General features: G+C 34.1%; 1 protein-coding gene across 1 annotated transcript in view; it reads left to right on the forward strand.

Annotated features, from left to right (window-relative positions):
* The window catches only part of LOC111049280 (hemicentin-2-like), a 173,848-nt gene that overhangs the window by 134,147 nt on the left and 22,001 nt on the right, over nt 1–17,700 (forward strand). The gene's annotated exons all lie outside the window — the stretch shown is intronic.

The raw sequence follows: 17,700 nt of genomic DNA on the forward strand, positions 1-17,700 counted from the left end.
TTATATTTTAAAAGCTTTGAAGGTACGGTAACATGAATTTGATAAGCCCATTATTAAATTAATCGATGTTTATCATTGTATATCGCTTGTATCAATGTTACATGCACTGTTTGCAATATTCATCACTATTCTCTCAAGAATTAGTTTGTTATGAATTCCATGATCTGAAAATTCAAAGTTAAATGCTATTTGGATGACGTTCACATTCCATTTGTTTTTTTACAATAATTGTTACATTGGAGAGTCAAGCAATTTAATCCATTTGGAAGTAAAAGGAAATCACAGTGCAAATTGAACAGTGGATAGTCACTTTGATTCAGTTGCTCTATTCATTTCGGCTTGATACTATCATTTTTAATTTGAGTTGATCAGAGATATGCATTGTATATAATGTTTATATTTTAGTTTGACTAATCTCTTATCACAGTATCGCTTTCATTCATAAACATGATAACCCCAAATAAGTTGATTACCTTAAGGATGTAGCTTATCTTACGTTGAACAATATCATTGGAATTTCTGCCTGTGGTTCGGAAAAAGTCATATTGAGAGCCTTGAAATTCGTACCTATTAGAAAAAGTCGCATTATCACTAGAATTTTTTCTATTTGTTTCAAATACCTTTTACTTTTTTTTTCTAAAATCTTTACTTTGAATTTTATTAAATACCTACCCTCTTATTTTCTTTGTTCACCCGATCCGATGATACTCATTCCATTATCAAGACTAGTGTTTAAATTATAAAAAGTAATCAAACAATAAGAAACACAAAAAAGCTACGAAAAGAAATTTTGAATCTTCATTTTTCACAAAATAAGGATAAGGTGAAGAAGTCGGACAAGTCATAATCTATAAATTTCATTGAAGAACATCAATATATGAAACTAGAGTTATCAAATTGTGATACTACGTGTGACTCGTATTGAGATGACACACTTAAAATTGATAAATTCTGTGAGCATACAACGAAAGCCTGATTTTTATCATCAGCGTAGTTAAATCAAGACAATTATAATAATCTGTAGAGTATTGAAGAGTGAAAATCTAGATTCAGAACATGTCAAAACAATAGACAAAATTGATTGTTTCGAGCGCAAGAGTGTAAATACGATGCAATGTAGAAAGCAGTACTATTACCTACTGATTACTATGGTGAAGGGAGTCAGCCGCGTCGGCTGCTTCCCCTCCCACAGCGTCAAATTGAATCGCAAATACACAACAATACACATCAATAGATTTGCAATGGAATTGTCGACATTAATTATTTGTCTCGTTTTTCGTTTAAATCATCTGCTTCAAAGTTAATCGGAGAAAACAAAAAAATCAAATCGAAAAACCCCTAAATTTTTTCATATATATTATTTTATCAAGGAAACTGTTTGTTTTATTGAGAAAATGAATACGACTTATATAGTAGTCAATAATATAACAAATCGAATGACATATGATAGATTTTTTTCCGATTTATGGTTACAGAGATAATTGATTTCCTGTTTACTGTTTACTATGGCGAAGAGAGTCAGCCGCGTTGTACCGCGTCGGCTGTTTCCCCTTCCACGGCGTCAAATCAAATCGCAAATACGTAACAATATACATCAATGGATTCGCAATGGAAGTGACTACATTAATTATTTGGCTCATTTTTCTTTTAAATCACTTACTTCGAAGTTAATCGGAGAAAACAAAAAAATCAAATCGCAACCCCCCTAAATTTTTACATATTTATTAGTTTATCAAGAAAACTGTTAGTTTTATTGGGAAAATTAATGTAACTGATATTGTAGTCCATTATTTAACAAATCGAATGACATATAATAGAACTCTTTCTGATCAATGGTTACAGAGATATTTGATTTTCCGTGATTACCTGCATTTTTCAACTTTGAGGGTGGCTAGGGGTGAAAGCTCCAGGGGGATTTCTTGGGACTTTTGGTAGAATGTCCCTCTGGGAGGGTTCTATCGATGGTGAGAAATTCAGCTTTTATTTAATTTTCGGATCGAAAAAACCTTTATTGACTGGGCTATTAGTAGCAGAATAACAGGTGACAGAAAGATTTTTCTCAACACTCACATACTCTACTTTTAGACTCATTCAACCCGAAATGTAACAATGTGTGGTGCATCTGGTTGCATGAAGAACACGTTTTATTACTCTTACAAGCTCTACTCGAATGAGTATCCTCCAGACAACGAAAGCAATACGAAATTTCCTTCACAAAAGCATATCTTTCTCTAGGGGTCTGTTTCAGGAATAAAATGCAATCAACAAATTTATGACCCTTTTTTGAACAACGCAGACAGCTCACACCTCTCTCAGCATTATTGATATCAGTTGACAATTCATGGCTGGGTGAATGAGTGACAAACACCTTTGAACTCCAATGAGAGTGAGTTTTGAAATTTTTGGAAGCCTAGATTGAGTCTTTTTTACAACAGAATTACTTGACAAATTCAACAATTAATTATCATCAAACGGCAAAGATTCAACCTGTTTTTGTATAAAAGAGACCAAGTCATCATAAGATGGAACATCTTCATCTCTTATTGCCGCCTCAAATGCACGCCTTGTTACAGGATCTAACAGCTTCAATGTGTGATACAAGAGAATAATATCTGTAAGATTGACTTCCCGCAAACGTTTCAAAGCCGAGATTGGTGCACAAAATTGATCAAGAATTGCAGTCAGACTTTCGACTTCAAGAGCCTCGAATTCAAAAATCTGTTTCAAATAGGCTTCGGTCTGAGATCTCGTGTCCTGATAACGAGTAACCAATGACGTCCATATATTTTGGTAAGTGGCCCCAATGGGCGATACATGCTGAATAAGATTAGCTGCTCCACCACTTAATCATGAGAATAAATACTGTATCCGCTGTTGATTGGTCGAAGATTCGTTATCATGGACTAAAACCTTGAAAAACTCATAGAAACTGGCCCATTCCAATTGGTTCCCGTCGAAAGTCGGCAATTCTATACGCGGCAAATTAATATCAGGATTCGATTGAGTAACTGCTGAAACTGTGGGATTTAATACAACTTCAGTTTCAGCTGATTGATTTAATTTTTTCAATGCCTGTTTAATGAAAGCCACTAAATCGAGATGAGCATCTGTGAATTCAGGAACATAATCCTCTTTCAACTCAATTTCCAACTCTTGAATTCTTAAGACGCAACTTTCGAATTCCTCCAATGTCTTCGGAAGATTCTCTCCTAAGATTATGAATTGATCGGCAACCTTTTTATCCTCAATGCCTTTTGATAAGTCATACAAACGCTGAATTCGTAAGAATAAATGTTGTTCTCTTGCTTGCAAGACTTTCAACATCTTTTCTACCTTGTCTGTCATATTAACCAACGAAATGACATAAAAAACAAATACTATACAAAATGACAAAAATACACAACGACAAAAAACGAAAGGCAAAATAGGAACAATAAAAGAACATCCAATTCGATATTTCTTTACTTCCAATCAGTCGAGTGAAAAGCAGACTCATTCAAGTACAAAGCTATAAAACAATAGCTACAATAATATTCATCGTTTATTTGCTGATAATCGATTGATAAAGTCGAACGCTCGACAGAGATAAGAAGATAATGAGGTCGTTCAATTCGACCTTGAGCCTGAACCTGTTTTGAGCGTGTACCGAGAATTACAAAAAACTCGTATATTGAAATAGAGATTCCAATATCTAAATACAAATAATAAATGGAAAAAGCAAGTTTCAAATTCAATAAATTCACTGATTCAATGATAATTAGGCTCGTTAGGACCAAAAATGTTTTGTAGAGTGAGAGGACTGTATCTAAATTATCATTGTATTCAATGAAAATACTTGCCAAGCTGGAATTAAAAGAAATATTTACTGTGAGCAAAGCTATGGAAATTCTTAAATTAGTATAGATAATAGACTCACCAGTCGTAATTTTTATATGTGCCAAATTATCAATTATAAGGTATTGGAATCGAAATACAGGATGGAATATAGAAATGAGAAGGATAAATACCTTTGGGAAAGGAAATACCTTTCTGATACTCTGGCCTGGCGATGATTACAAGCTGCTTGGCAATATTAATTTCACTGCTCCTTGCTTCTCCCAAATATTCACGACATTCATTAAACACTTCAATCAATTATTGACATATAATGTCCGGCCAGACAAATAACAAATAACAAATAAAGTGAGCCGGTACACTCTTGACTCAGTCTGTTTTTTTTCCCGACTGACAAGAAAGCCTGGGCTGACGACAGTTTTCGACAATCCACCGCCAGGAGGCAGCACCGCACGGAACAGTGCTACATCAACACGCTCAATTCAAGAATGACCACAAAAATTTATTTAATGTTTTTTCTATATTCCCAATATAGTTTTTGAACTTGAAATAGTAATTCGTAGATAATAGTGAGTGAAAATGAAAGGTAGGTAATGTAACCTGAGAGCTGAATCTCCAAAAAGCTTTTGAAATATGTCATGATATTGTAATAAATTCTTATCCATTGACAAATAATAATGAAGTTCTCATATCTATTTGTGGAAATGAGATGGAATTTGCATCACAATAGATTCCATAACATTCAAATATTTTGTTTTATTAGTTGACAGCCAATAAGTCTGACGAAAATATTTCAAACACAACATTGGATATAAACTGTAGAAAAGCCAATTTTGTTCCAGTCATATTTCTACTTTATGATTTCAATAAACATGTAAGCAATTGAAAAAAAAAACATTATCATTATTATTCATATTTAGTAATATTTCAAATCTTAATCTCGTGGTAATGCAACTCTAAATCCATATTATATCAATAATTATTGGCCAATAACTGAGCATGTTATGGATAGGGTACTCAGTACTGAAGAGAATCAATAATAGAAGTCAAGACGTACTACTTAATCAGCACTTAATCACGGTTAAAAATTTCATAAAATGTAATATTCAATTGAGCCACAAAAAGTATTATGAAATTTGATTATTTGAAGTTCTATCCAATAAACTGGATGAGGAAATACAATGAAATTGAAATTTATGTTACTACATATTTATCTAGATCACTAGTTCCCAATAAGTTGTCCGCGAAAGCTCTAGAAGTAGTCTGCGATGAGTCCAAAGGGAGGAAAATTAATGTTTCAAGCTTTATTAGTGTTTTAACTTTCCTTGCCCTATTACCATAGGTAAGGAAAGTATTGCTTTCCAAAAAAAATTAAGGTACCCCAATTTCTAAATTTGTATACACTTCAAGGTCCCCTGAGTCCAAAAAAGTGGTTTTTGGGTATTGGTCTGTATGTGTGTGTGTGTGTGTGTGTGTGTGTGTGTGTGTGTGTGTGTGTGTGTGTGTGTGTGTGTGTGTGTGTGTGTGTGTGTGTGTGTGTGTGTTAACGGAATAACTTGAAATTTGGAACTCAAGGTTCTCACACTAAAAGGATCCGACACGAACAATTTCAATCAAATGCAATTCAAGATGGCGGCTAAAATGGCGAAAATGTTGTAAAAAACTGGGTTTTTCGCGATTTTCTCGAAAACGGCTCCAACGATTTTGATCAAATTCATACCTATAATAGTCATTGATAAGCTCTATCAACTATCACAAGTCCCATATCTGTAAAAATTCCATGAGCTGCGCCTCATCTATGCAAATTTTGATTTTAGATTCCCAATTATCAGGCTTAAGATACAGTTTGAAAAAAAATTTCAAGTGGAAAAGATTGAGCCTGAAAATCTCTACAATTAATGTTCAGTAACATTTTCACCTAACTTTTTGTGTAGTTGAGAAGTTGATATTGTGGTAATTATTCATATTGAATGAAAAAGACTGAGAAATTGTCAAAAAGCCACTGATTTATTGATAATTAGAAAGACCGGTTTCGGTTATTACACCATTGTCAATCTCTGATAAACTTAAACTAAATACAAGAGCAGCAGAATTTATACTAGTAGGCGAGTACTGCTATTGGTCAAGGGCATGAACGCATGCTATTGGCCCAGCTAGACAGTCTCCTCTCTCTCAACGGTTTGACAAAATGGCGGCTTAAGCAACAGAATCGCCATAATAACAAAATTTACTTTCAGTACAGAATAAGAACCATGGAAATAAATGTGAAATAAGATAATAAAACAAATATGTAAAAGGAAAAACTATTGCCTAATGGATGCATGCTTACAATTTTATGATAAAACTAAATTAGTAGTGTTGTATTGGTTGAAATGAATCTGGTTATTTAAACTTTACTTGGAATTTTCCTTAATTACTCTTGCATTGCCCATTGAAGAAAATGTTTCTTTCTGCTACTCCATACTTGAGTTTCAATTTTAAATATAACTTCACTTGTTCAGCTTGACTTGCTACTTTCACTTTTTGTGTAGTTGAGAAGTTGATATTGTGATAATTATTCATATTGAATGAAAAAGTCTGAGAAATTGTCAAAAAACCACTTATTTATTGATAATTAGAAAGACCGGTTTCGGTTATTACACTATTGTCAATCTCTGATAAACTAAAACTAAATACAAGAGAAGCAGAATTTATACTAGTAGGCGAGTACTGCTATTGATCAAGGGCATGAACGCCTGCCATTGGCCCAGCTAGATAGTCTCCTCCCTCTCAACGGTTTGACAAAATGGCGGCTTAAGCAACAGAATCGCCATGATAACAAGAGAGTAATTAAGGAAAATTCCCAGTATAGTTTAAATGACCAGATCCATTTCAACCAATACAACACTAATAATTTAGTTTTATCATAAAATTCTAAGCATACATCCATTAGTCAATAGTTTTTCCTTTTACATATTTGTTTTATTATCTTCACACTTGTTTTCTTGGTTCTTATTTTGTACTGAAAGTAAATTTTGTTATGGCGATTCTGTTGCTAAAGCCGCCATTTTGTCAAACCGTTGAGAGGGAGGAGACTGTCTAGCTGGGCCAATGGCAGGCGTTCATGCCCTTGACCAATAGCAGTACTCGCCTACTAGTATAAATTCTGATGCTCTTGTATTTAGTTTTAGTTTATCAGAGATTGACAATGGTGTAATAACCGAAACCGGTCTTTCTAATTATCAATAAATCAGTGGTTTTTTGACAATTTCTCAGTCTTTTTCATTCAATATTTTCACCTAAAATTGAAAATAAGCTCGATGTTCGAGAAAATAAGATTATTGAATTGAAAACTGTTGATTCTATTAAATCATTCACTATGAAGAGATAGCAGACTTCATGTGTCTGCAGCGTTATTGTCCTGTCACCAGCTGGCTTATGCCCGGTTGCAGAGTCGACAAATAACGTCGCCCATAGTTAACAGCGCGGACTTAACTATTTAACAGGCCAATTTCGTTGCAGAGACGTTCTGTTAGCTATTGCTCTGCCGATAGGTAACAGCGCGCCAACAAACAGGTTTTTCCGTTGCAGAGACGAAAACCCTACAGGCAGATGACGTCATCTGAGGCTACCAGTAACTAGATGTGCTCTTAATTTAAATGCCCAAAATCGTGCTTATAAATCCACTATACATTCGCGCCAAGTGTATTTCAAGGTTACGTTGACTTGTTTGCATGTTCTAAAAGACAGACAAAAATGATCATACAATAATAGTTGATTACATTATAATAACATTAACTATTTGAAACTGTAGACAAAGCGTAAATGAACTGAATAAAATATCATTCGAGTAGCTTGGACGAAGATGTAATACAATTTTCAATACTTTATTTAAATAATCAATAATTATTAATTTTAATAATAAGCACCGTATGCAGAGTCATTATAAATATATCTTGTATGGCTATCAAACTGGCTGCTTTGCTTCCAAGATAATAATTCTGGTCAAAAACATTTTTTATCAATATTATACAATAATAGATAGAGCAGTCACTTATTTTACTTCTACCTCTAATTTTATTTTACTCAATTCATTCATCTAGCTATCAAAAAATCAAATTGAAATAAAAGTAAATAGAATCAAACTGAAAATAATGACAAATTAGTATGCAGTTTACAATCTTGATTCGTAACCTCCAAGCATAAAATAACACAATAAGCAGACAGCAGTTTTGTGATAAACAAGCGCCATGCTGTGACGTCATCCGACTGGAGGTTTGGAAGAACTGTTCACAGTGATTCTCTCTCCGTTGCCAATACATTAGTTGGATAGAAGCATACCACGCATTATTCCGATGATAAAAATCTGGTGTGGCGCACTCACACAACTTTCCTTGCCGTTATGAAAATTGATTACCTGACGCTAGTGTACTCGCGCATCTCAAGTCTACTATTCAAAGATATGAGACAGCTGGTGATAGGTCAATAACGCTGGAAACACACGAGGTCTGCTATCTCTTTGTAGTGAATGATTTAATAGAATCAACAGTTGCCAAGAGTTTGCAATTTAATAATCACTTTTTCTCGGATTTCAAGCTTATTTTCAATTCTAGGTGGAAATGTTACTGGACATTAATTGCAGAGATTTTCATGCTCAATCTTTTCACTTGATTTTTTTTGTTAAAATTTTATATCAAAGCTGATAATTGAGAATCTGAAATCAAACTTTGCATAGATGGGGCAAAGCTCCTGAAATTTTTACAGATATGGGACTTGTTGCAGTTGATAGAGCTTATCAGTGACTATTCCAGGTATAGATTTGATCAAAATCGTTGGAGCCGTTTTCGAGAAAATCGCGAAAACCCTATTTTGACAACATTTTCGCCATTTTAGCCGTCATCTTGGATTGCATTTGATCGAAATTGTTCGTGTCGGATCCTCATAGTGTAAGAACCTTACGTTCCAAATTTCAAGTCATTCTGTTAACTGGGAGATGAGATATCGTGTACACAGACGCACATACACTCATACACACACACACACACACACGCACACACACACACATATACAGACCAATACCCAAAAACCACTTTTTTGGACTCAGGGGACCTTGAAACGTATCGAAATTTAGAAATTCGGGTACCTCAATTTTTCTCGGAAAGCAATACTTTCCTTACCTATGGTAATAGGGCAAGGAAAGTAAAAAACATGATTATTATTTCGATCACTTCATCATCAGGGTAGCCTAAAATTTGTGATAGCTCAATGCATACTGTTTCATAAAGCTGGAATATTATCTCAGGTGAATGTAACGTGATGGAATTGAAATGAGTAATGAGCTTGATGCAGTGATCCGATAAAAAGTGTTTAATCATGACGTTGTGTTGTCGAATCAGTCATGCAATATCCCGATTGATTGGCTTAACTTGATCACACAATCAATATCGTGAATTAGAGTATTAGTAGGTTTAATAATGAAAGTCAAATCACCCAGGGATCAAACACAATCATTTGGTCTCACTCAATCTTGAGCCAAACTGAAGCGATTTTGTTGAATGTGTGTTGATGCTGTGGAGCTCCTACATAATCGAAAAAACACAGTTTCATTCTTGTGAAATCCACATTCAATAAATTTACCAACAGAACTGTGGTTCCGTGTTGAGACAAATATTATATATAGCTCGTTCAAACACGGAACTGCAGTCCAGCTAGTGAATTTCATTGTGGATTTGACAGGGATAGAATGGTGTTTCTCCAATGAAGCGATATTGATCGCATGAGAGGAAGACTGAGTGTCAGTGAGAGGAAAATAATTATTTGGAATATTATTAATTTCATTCAAATTATTTTAAGTGCAGATTATCATTTACCTGCATCATAAAAACTGGATGGGAAAGCGAATCAATAGAACATCTGAAATAGCCAAATGCATGATCAAAATATGAAATATGAATTACATAATGCTGATTAAATGTATCTATTGAGATAGCAACGATTTACAATAAAGAACGATCTACAAACGTCTACCTATAACATTTTCAAATATGGATGACTCTAGTAATAATTCGAGATAGGTTCGTCGAACTGATTGGACATAGAATGTTACTAAAATTTTTCCCAGTCACCGATGATTGCCGGTTCAATTTACAAATAATTAAAGAATATCGCTCTAATACGCAGACCAATATTATAAATTTGTCGATAATCCCAATCAATAATTACTACAGTTACAAGAATTCTATACTCTTTCTTGATCTCTCAGTTCATTTTGCACAAAGCTCCGTCATTTAGACAAAAAAAAAATTGAAATGATTTGGGATGGTTCTTCATCTATTATGAATAGATATGGCAGGAGAATTATATTTTTTATACAATTTTGGTTGAGTACCGTAGCATCCAACTTGTTGATCACAGTACCGTGGTGATACTCATATACCAGCACCATTCAAACTCTGCAAAGAAATGAACTTTCCAACGGAGTAACTACAGCTCGTTCTAAGAAACAGCTGTTGAAACGATCAATATCAAAAATTGCATAATTCAATAGCGTTTCCGGATGGAATATGATGCGGAAGCTATTGGAGAAGTGAATGGTGGCGTCCAATTTTATAGGATAGTCTGGAGGTGGAAGCGAATAGGAGACTGTAGTTGATAATAAGGCGACAATGGAGTGAGAGCGAGAAGCGGGGACATCTGGAGTCATCGATTTCACGCAGGGATGAGACTGCTGCAATAAGATCGGCACTCTTAGCAACGTAACACCGCTGCTTTCTAGTATGTGCCAGTCTCCTGACTTCATATAACTATATATATTACGATTGTGTGTATACAGTTATATATATGCTATATACATATAGAAATAGTTCCATGGGTTGTCATTGGGTCACAGAGCCACAACTATGAAAGATGGCAGACGAAAACCATAGCAGAAGCGCCAAGATATGAGATCGCAGAAGGAATATTGGATTCTCCGTCTCTTGCACAGATGAGAAACTGTTACCGAAATAACGTCAACTCGCTTTCTGCGCGTCGTTTGCTAACCAACAAACACAGCTTTATTCAAGGTTTGCAACACGTGATACGTTTACGACCGACACCGACAACAAACTGCTTTCTTCAAGATTGATTTCATCAACGAAGGATCTCCCTTCCCATAAAATCATAGTATATTAAAATATTTTTGACAGCTACACACGAATCATAGATGGAATATTCAATGATTACACTGACTACTGACTCTGTGTGGGACAAAAAGCGGTTTGCTTCATAACTTCACTAATAAAACAACGGTATTTTTACGAAGGCCTAATCTATTCTCTATGGAACAGCAATGAGATGGAATTGTTCACAATGTAATTATTATTGTGATTTGTTTCGAGACCCATGTTAATGCAGTTGGTTCGAGTACAGTGATGAAATTTGCCTTAATAGAGCGCCTACTCTATGTTACATTTTGGCTCATTCGAAATGACAAAATTTTCCAAAGATAGATACAAATCCTGCACATGGGAAACGCTAAATTTTGATCATATATCCTATTATATTAAGCGAGCAATTTCTTTATTTTTATATCTGGTTGATATTTGGGCACCGAGCTTTGCTCGTTATTCATTCATTGATAGACAGAACACAATTCTTCAAAATGATTGGAGATGGACAAATAGGCACAGCCCAAAACTGTTTCTTCCCCGAATTTTGATTATATACTTTATAAATGGTCCAGAAAGTAAGTTATGTTTCATACATTCAAATATTCAAAAAAAGAAAATTTACAATTATTTTGATTGTATACAAACCAGATTGAATAACGATATAACTCTCACTTATTACTTAAAACTTGTAAGAATATAATTTCGAATATTCCTCAAAATCATGTAATGAGAAAAAATTGATAGGTCTCGAGCAAGCAGCTGTATCGTTATCACCAGATACGATGTCAATAAATTCTATATTAGATAATAATGGCTCTCCAGGCTATGGTTTTGAACAGCCAAATGAAAATTGAAGTATTATTGTTATTTATCATTTAATGATATAAAATATATACTTTGAGGTAAGGTTCTTTGGTACTTACTAGTCGGCGACCTAAGTAATCGGTCGAGTCATATAATTTGAGAATTAGCCAGACACCTTGTGGCAAAATTAGTTGTGAATAAATAGCATTCGCTTAAACTATGATCAGAGGGTTAGTAAACAAGCATGGCATTTCAATGTAAAAGAAAAAGCGTTTTAGAAAATACAAAAATATTTATTTATATAATACGAGCAAGAACAAAATGTAAAAAGCAAATAAAAAGATTAAGGAAATGGGATGTAACTTTATTCAGAGCATGGATACATTTTTGTAGTTTTTAGGATACGCCAATCACAGTGCAGTATTTGACCGGCGGCAAAAGCAAATTAATTCAAAATATACACGTATTTATTATATAAACAGTAAGAAATTGTAAACTATGCAGTACCCAGATTTATGTAACAAATATAAAATAAATATTTAAGACTAAAATATTCGCTCTTTAGGTTGTAATATAGCAGTTTCGGATGGACTATTTTGACAACTTTGAATTATGTCATTGCATAGAAGTGAGTCCACCAATAAGAGTGGATATTTAAATTTCATGTAAATTGAAAAGACAGAAGTGTGGTTGTGAAAGAATAAGGATAGGTCCAAGCCCACTTGCTTGCTAGAGGTCACCGGGGACAGACAGCCACCAATTTAGAGAGCACAAGACTAGATCCCTTTTTCAATAATTGTACGTTTTAGAAATCCAAAGTCAATAATTAGAAATTAATTTCATAAGACTCAGTGAAGTTGTAATATAACATGAGTCATTAAATTTGAATAATCCCCTTGGAGAAAACGACAGCAGCCCGCCAGGAAGGCCGAGGACTTCGAAACGAATCCGGACTGCCATCAAAATTGTGAATTTTGACACATGAGTTCAATTGAAAAGTTATTTAGGAGGGCCCTCAGTGCTTCGAAATAATCATGATTAAATAAAGCTAGCTCATCGAAGGGTTATTTGAATATTAAAAATAATATCAAAACTTGCACAAGTCTTAAAACATAGAGGGAATATTTTCAAGAAACATTTATGAGATTAACTATCAAATAAGCACAGAGAGAATATTCATTAATATTATTTGATCTATTATAATAATATGCTCACTCATATATATATATCTTTTATCAGTAATTCATTAGATGTTTGCAAAGCTCATGTTCATAAGATAAATTGATTCATCTGATTTCCACCAGAGGCCGAACCCAAGCCCTGAGATTCATATTTTAATATTTATATTCTTCATATTAATTTGGAAATAATATTTATAAGTTTTTATTCAACACGCGACAGCAAGTCGACAACTGAGCTGTACAATTTGAAAGAATATATGCTGATTAAAGAAGCACATGATAATAATTCGTGTTGAGAAGCAAAGTCAATCCTTAGAGAGCTATCTGTGATATTTTTTGATATATATTTATTCTCATATTATTTTTATATTTGTTGCTCTATATTTTTTATTTATAACTTGTTGATTTTTCAAGTAATTATATTATTTTTATGTTCATTGAATGGTGTACCCTTTATTTATTATCCTATCTCCATACATGACCAATCTTGTTATATTCTATTCTATTATCATAAATGACATATTATTAAGATTATCAACCAACTGTATTCTTCACTGAATAAGTTGGCTAAATCGGTGATATACAGCATTGATTATCAAATCTTTGGAAGTAATACGTTTCCGAGAATTATTTAAATTATTCAGGACCAGCACATCCGATTTGAAAAACTCAAAAGTCATAGTATTAAGTTGCAGCAGCAATACGAACTAATAGAATTTATAAAGTATCCTGATAGAGTGTCGCCTTTGATTCCGCTCGGTATCATTTTACTTTGCTGACCACTTTGTCGAATGGTGGCGAGTGGCATTGGTGGCGATACCATATTGTCTAGTACAAAAATCAGAGCCCTTATGATTATCTATCTACCTCTCCTGCATCTATATCTGTAGAGTCAACCAAATCAGTCACGAGAACTGTGAACTGTTAAAGCGGCCGACGTTTGCAGCCAGCGAAAGCAGAGAATTGTTTGAGCTCCTAGAAGAGCTGGTAAGAATCTGGTGCTTTTTTCTTTCAGGAGTTACAAAAAGTATTATATATACTCAAAAATCTTTGCTCTACCGACTGCGGCCAAGCAGGGCACATGTTAAAAATAGGCAAAAATAGGCAAAAATAGCATAATAAACTGTAGAATAATGATTAACTTTGAATATTATGATATACTCTAATTTGGAGTGATAAACCATACAAATCAGTTTTGTTTGTTGAAGTCGATTGAAATTTCTAGTCTGTTTATTTTCCTCCAGAGAAAAGCTGATTGATTGCAAATGAAGAATTTTCCATTTTCAAATAGTTTAACAGCTGAATATAATTCTGTCTCTCTTCCACACAGCACTCGCATCTTCTGTTATTGTCAGATGACGAAATTACCATCTGTTTTTTCAAGGATGAATAATAATTATTATCCTTTCCATGTCCTTCAGTGAGTTTTCTCAGGGATGAGACCTAGTGCAATCGAATTTTTATATCATAAACCTACTATGTACCAAATTTCGTGAAAATCGTTAGAGCCGTTTTCGAGATCCGTTGAACATAAATAACCAGATATAAATATATATAGAGATTGCTCGCAATATCAGAGTGTCTTTAGGAACTCCCTACCAATACTTTAGGGTCTAGGATATTGTTCCTGTGTAAATAACATAATCTAAATATCATATTTAAATTGTCCGGAAGTCTTCAGTTACTCACACAGCGTTGAACATACGATATTGAAACTGTGCACAATCATTTATAACAACTAGACAAAGCTACGAAAAAATTATGATGATTTTAAAAATTCATAAAACAAAATGGCGGCCATTTAAAATTATGTTTCTCAAATAACTCAGTAACGGATGGTTTTACAAAAACTTTACAGGAATAACTTTTCTTAGTAAATTCAATTACCTATCGATTGATACCTGACTTTTCAAGATTGAAGCAATATAAACTAAGTTATGGCCGCCTTAGTGATAGTTGACCACTGAAAGTTTGTTGCAGTGCAAACCAAGGCATGCTAATAGAGCTGCCTCAATGATGCAACAATATTTATTTGTATTGCTTGTTAATAGCAAGCGATTTTAGGTCATTTCAAACAATCAAATAACGTTACATAACCCTCTACAGTTGGGTCACCAACCACTAAAGCTGCCATATTTCGTCAATATTGGTCCAATCTTAGAAAGTCAACCAATACAAATCGATAGGTTATTAAATTTACTAAAAAAAATCCTGTAAAGTTTTTGTAAAACCATCTGTTTCTGAGTTATTTGAGAAACAAAATTTTAAATGGTTGCTATTTTGTTCTATGAATTATGAAAAACTATCATAATTCTTTTCCATCTTTGTCCAGTTGTTATACATGATCGTGCAAAGTTTCATTTTCGTATATTCAACAATAATTTGGAAAAAAATAATAGGTGAAAAAAGCAAAATGACCGCTGTGTGAGTAACTGAAGACTTCCGGACAATTTAAATATGATATTTAGATATGGTTTTCATCCAGGGACAATACCCTAGAGTATTGGTAAGGAGTTCGTAAGCACTCTGTATTAGAGGATTTATATCCGGTTATTTATGTTCAACGGATTTCGAAAACGGCTCTAACGATTTTCACGAAATTTGGAACATAGTAGGTTTTTGATACAAAAATTCGATAGCACTAGGTCTCATCCTTGGGAAAACTCGCTGAACGACATCAAAAGGATACTTCATCCTTGGCTGAAACAGCTGAGACTTTCGTCCTCTGTGGATAGTAAAGAAGTGAGTGAGCGAGTGAGTATGTGAAAAATCCAAATATCGCATCCCCGAAATTCATAAGATGACATATAGCATGCTGTGACATATAAACACGATCATTTTAGAGAATTGTGTTCTGTTCATCAATAAATAATATCGGGGCATCGAGCTTCGCTCGTTATTTATTTATTGACTTTTGATAAACCGAACTCAATTCTTTAAAAAGATTGGGGAAGGACTAACAGGCACAGCCCAAAACTGTTTCCTCCCCGAATTCTGATTTATACACTATAAATAGTCCAGTAAGTAGGTTATGTTCCACACACTTGAATTCAGGTTCAATTTTCTGTTAAAACATTTGAAAACAAAGAATATATAATTCAGATTATTCACAAATTGAATAACAAAATAACACTCGTCACTAATCACTTGAAATTGTCAAATAATGATCAACTATGAAAATTATGATATACTCTAGTTTGGGAGGATTATCATGACGTCATGTCAACAAATCAGATTATGTTGATCAAGTCGATTATATTGTCTAGCTAGATAAAATTTCTCGCTGATTGATTATGATTACACAGCAGGAAATATTTCTGTCTCTCTCACACAGGCACAGGCGGCATCTTCTGTTATCCAGAGAGGATGAAATTATCATCTGTTTTCCAAGAATGAATTATCCTTTTAATGTCGTTGAGCGAGTTTTCCTAAGGATGAGACCTATTTTTATATCATAAATCATCTATGTTCCAAATATCGTGAAAATCGTTAGAGCCGTTTTCGAGATTCGTTAAACATAAATAACCACTTATAAAAATAAACATATATGAGAATAACCAGATTTAAAAATAACCAGATATAAATAAACAGAGATTGCTCGCTTAATATAATAGGATGAATAGAAATAACAAGCGAAGCTCGGTGCCTTAATATTTTCAGAATAAACTGGCTGTCATAAGTTTTGGGAGTCGACATCATGAGGTTCACATAATTTACCTTTGAATGTAGATCAAATTCTGTTCGGGATATACTATATTATACAAAAGGTGGGGAAAAATGTACACAAACTATGACAATGAATATCCAGGAAACGCACATGCAGTTGTTTCAGTTTGCATGCGAACTACTCATGTCAGACCACCTGTTGACGAGACATCGAACTAGAATTATTAAAAGTTAGGCCTAATCCACTCAAAACAGACGGGCAAAGACATGGTGCAGGTATGGCACGGACGTTGTGGAGGCGTGGCGTGCAATGCACACCAGACGGGCGAGATAGTGTCATTTTTATTCCATTTTATTCAATTCAAGAGTTTCGTGTCCATTCTGAATACTTATTTTGAACAAGTGACCCTATCTTTCAAGCCATGAGATGCGGCAAAGATACATGGCGCGGGTAAGACAACGATCGTCCGCGCCATAACCGACGTTATGCTTGTATTGTCCTTACTTTTGCTACCTTATATCATCGTCACGTCAACATAAAGAGGGACATGAGAAATCCACATGTGATCTGTAAAATCTGCCAGTGAGTTACGAATATATTCACTGTCAAAGAATGTTTACATTGTTTTGAAACCGTCTATATAGTGTTAAGGGAATATTGATGTGTTATATTGGAGGTTGCTCAGGTTGTGAACTTCCAACTAGGAGTGATCATAACCTATTGAATCTCTCAGAAATGAACGGATAGTTCCCTGATGCTTCAAAATTCCAAACTCATTTACTACTTCGTGCTCAAGGCAACAAGTTGTTACTATTGAAGATTTGAAACACATTAGTAGATTAAGTTCAGTTGACATCAGTATTATTATTGTTCGATCAAGAATTCAGTTTGATTGCAATGAGACGCATAGCGATAACGAGCTCTTGTAATTATGGATTGAATTTTCAATGTGTATTTGTAGTTCAATAATGAATATAGCTTTAACCTCTAGTTCTGATTAAATGGACCAATTCGTGGAGCAAAATGCCCATTCGGAGCAAATTGACACTGATGAAGGTATCAATTGCTGTGAATTGTATTTCAT

This window comes from Nilaparvata lugens, chromosome 2 (assembly GCF_014356525.2).
Source record: "Nilaparvata lugens isolate BPH chromosome 2, ASM1435652v1, whole genome shotgun sequence".
NCBI classification, from domain to species: Eukaryota; Metazoa; Arthropoda; class Insecta; order Hemiptera; family Delphacidae; genus Nilaparvata; species Nilaparvata lugens.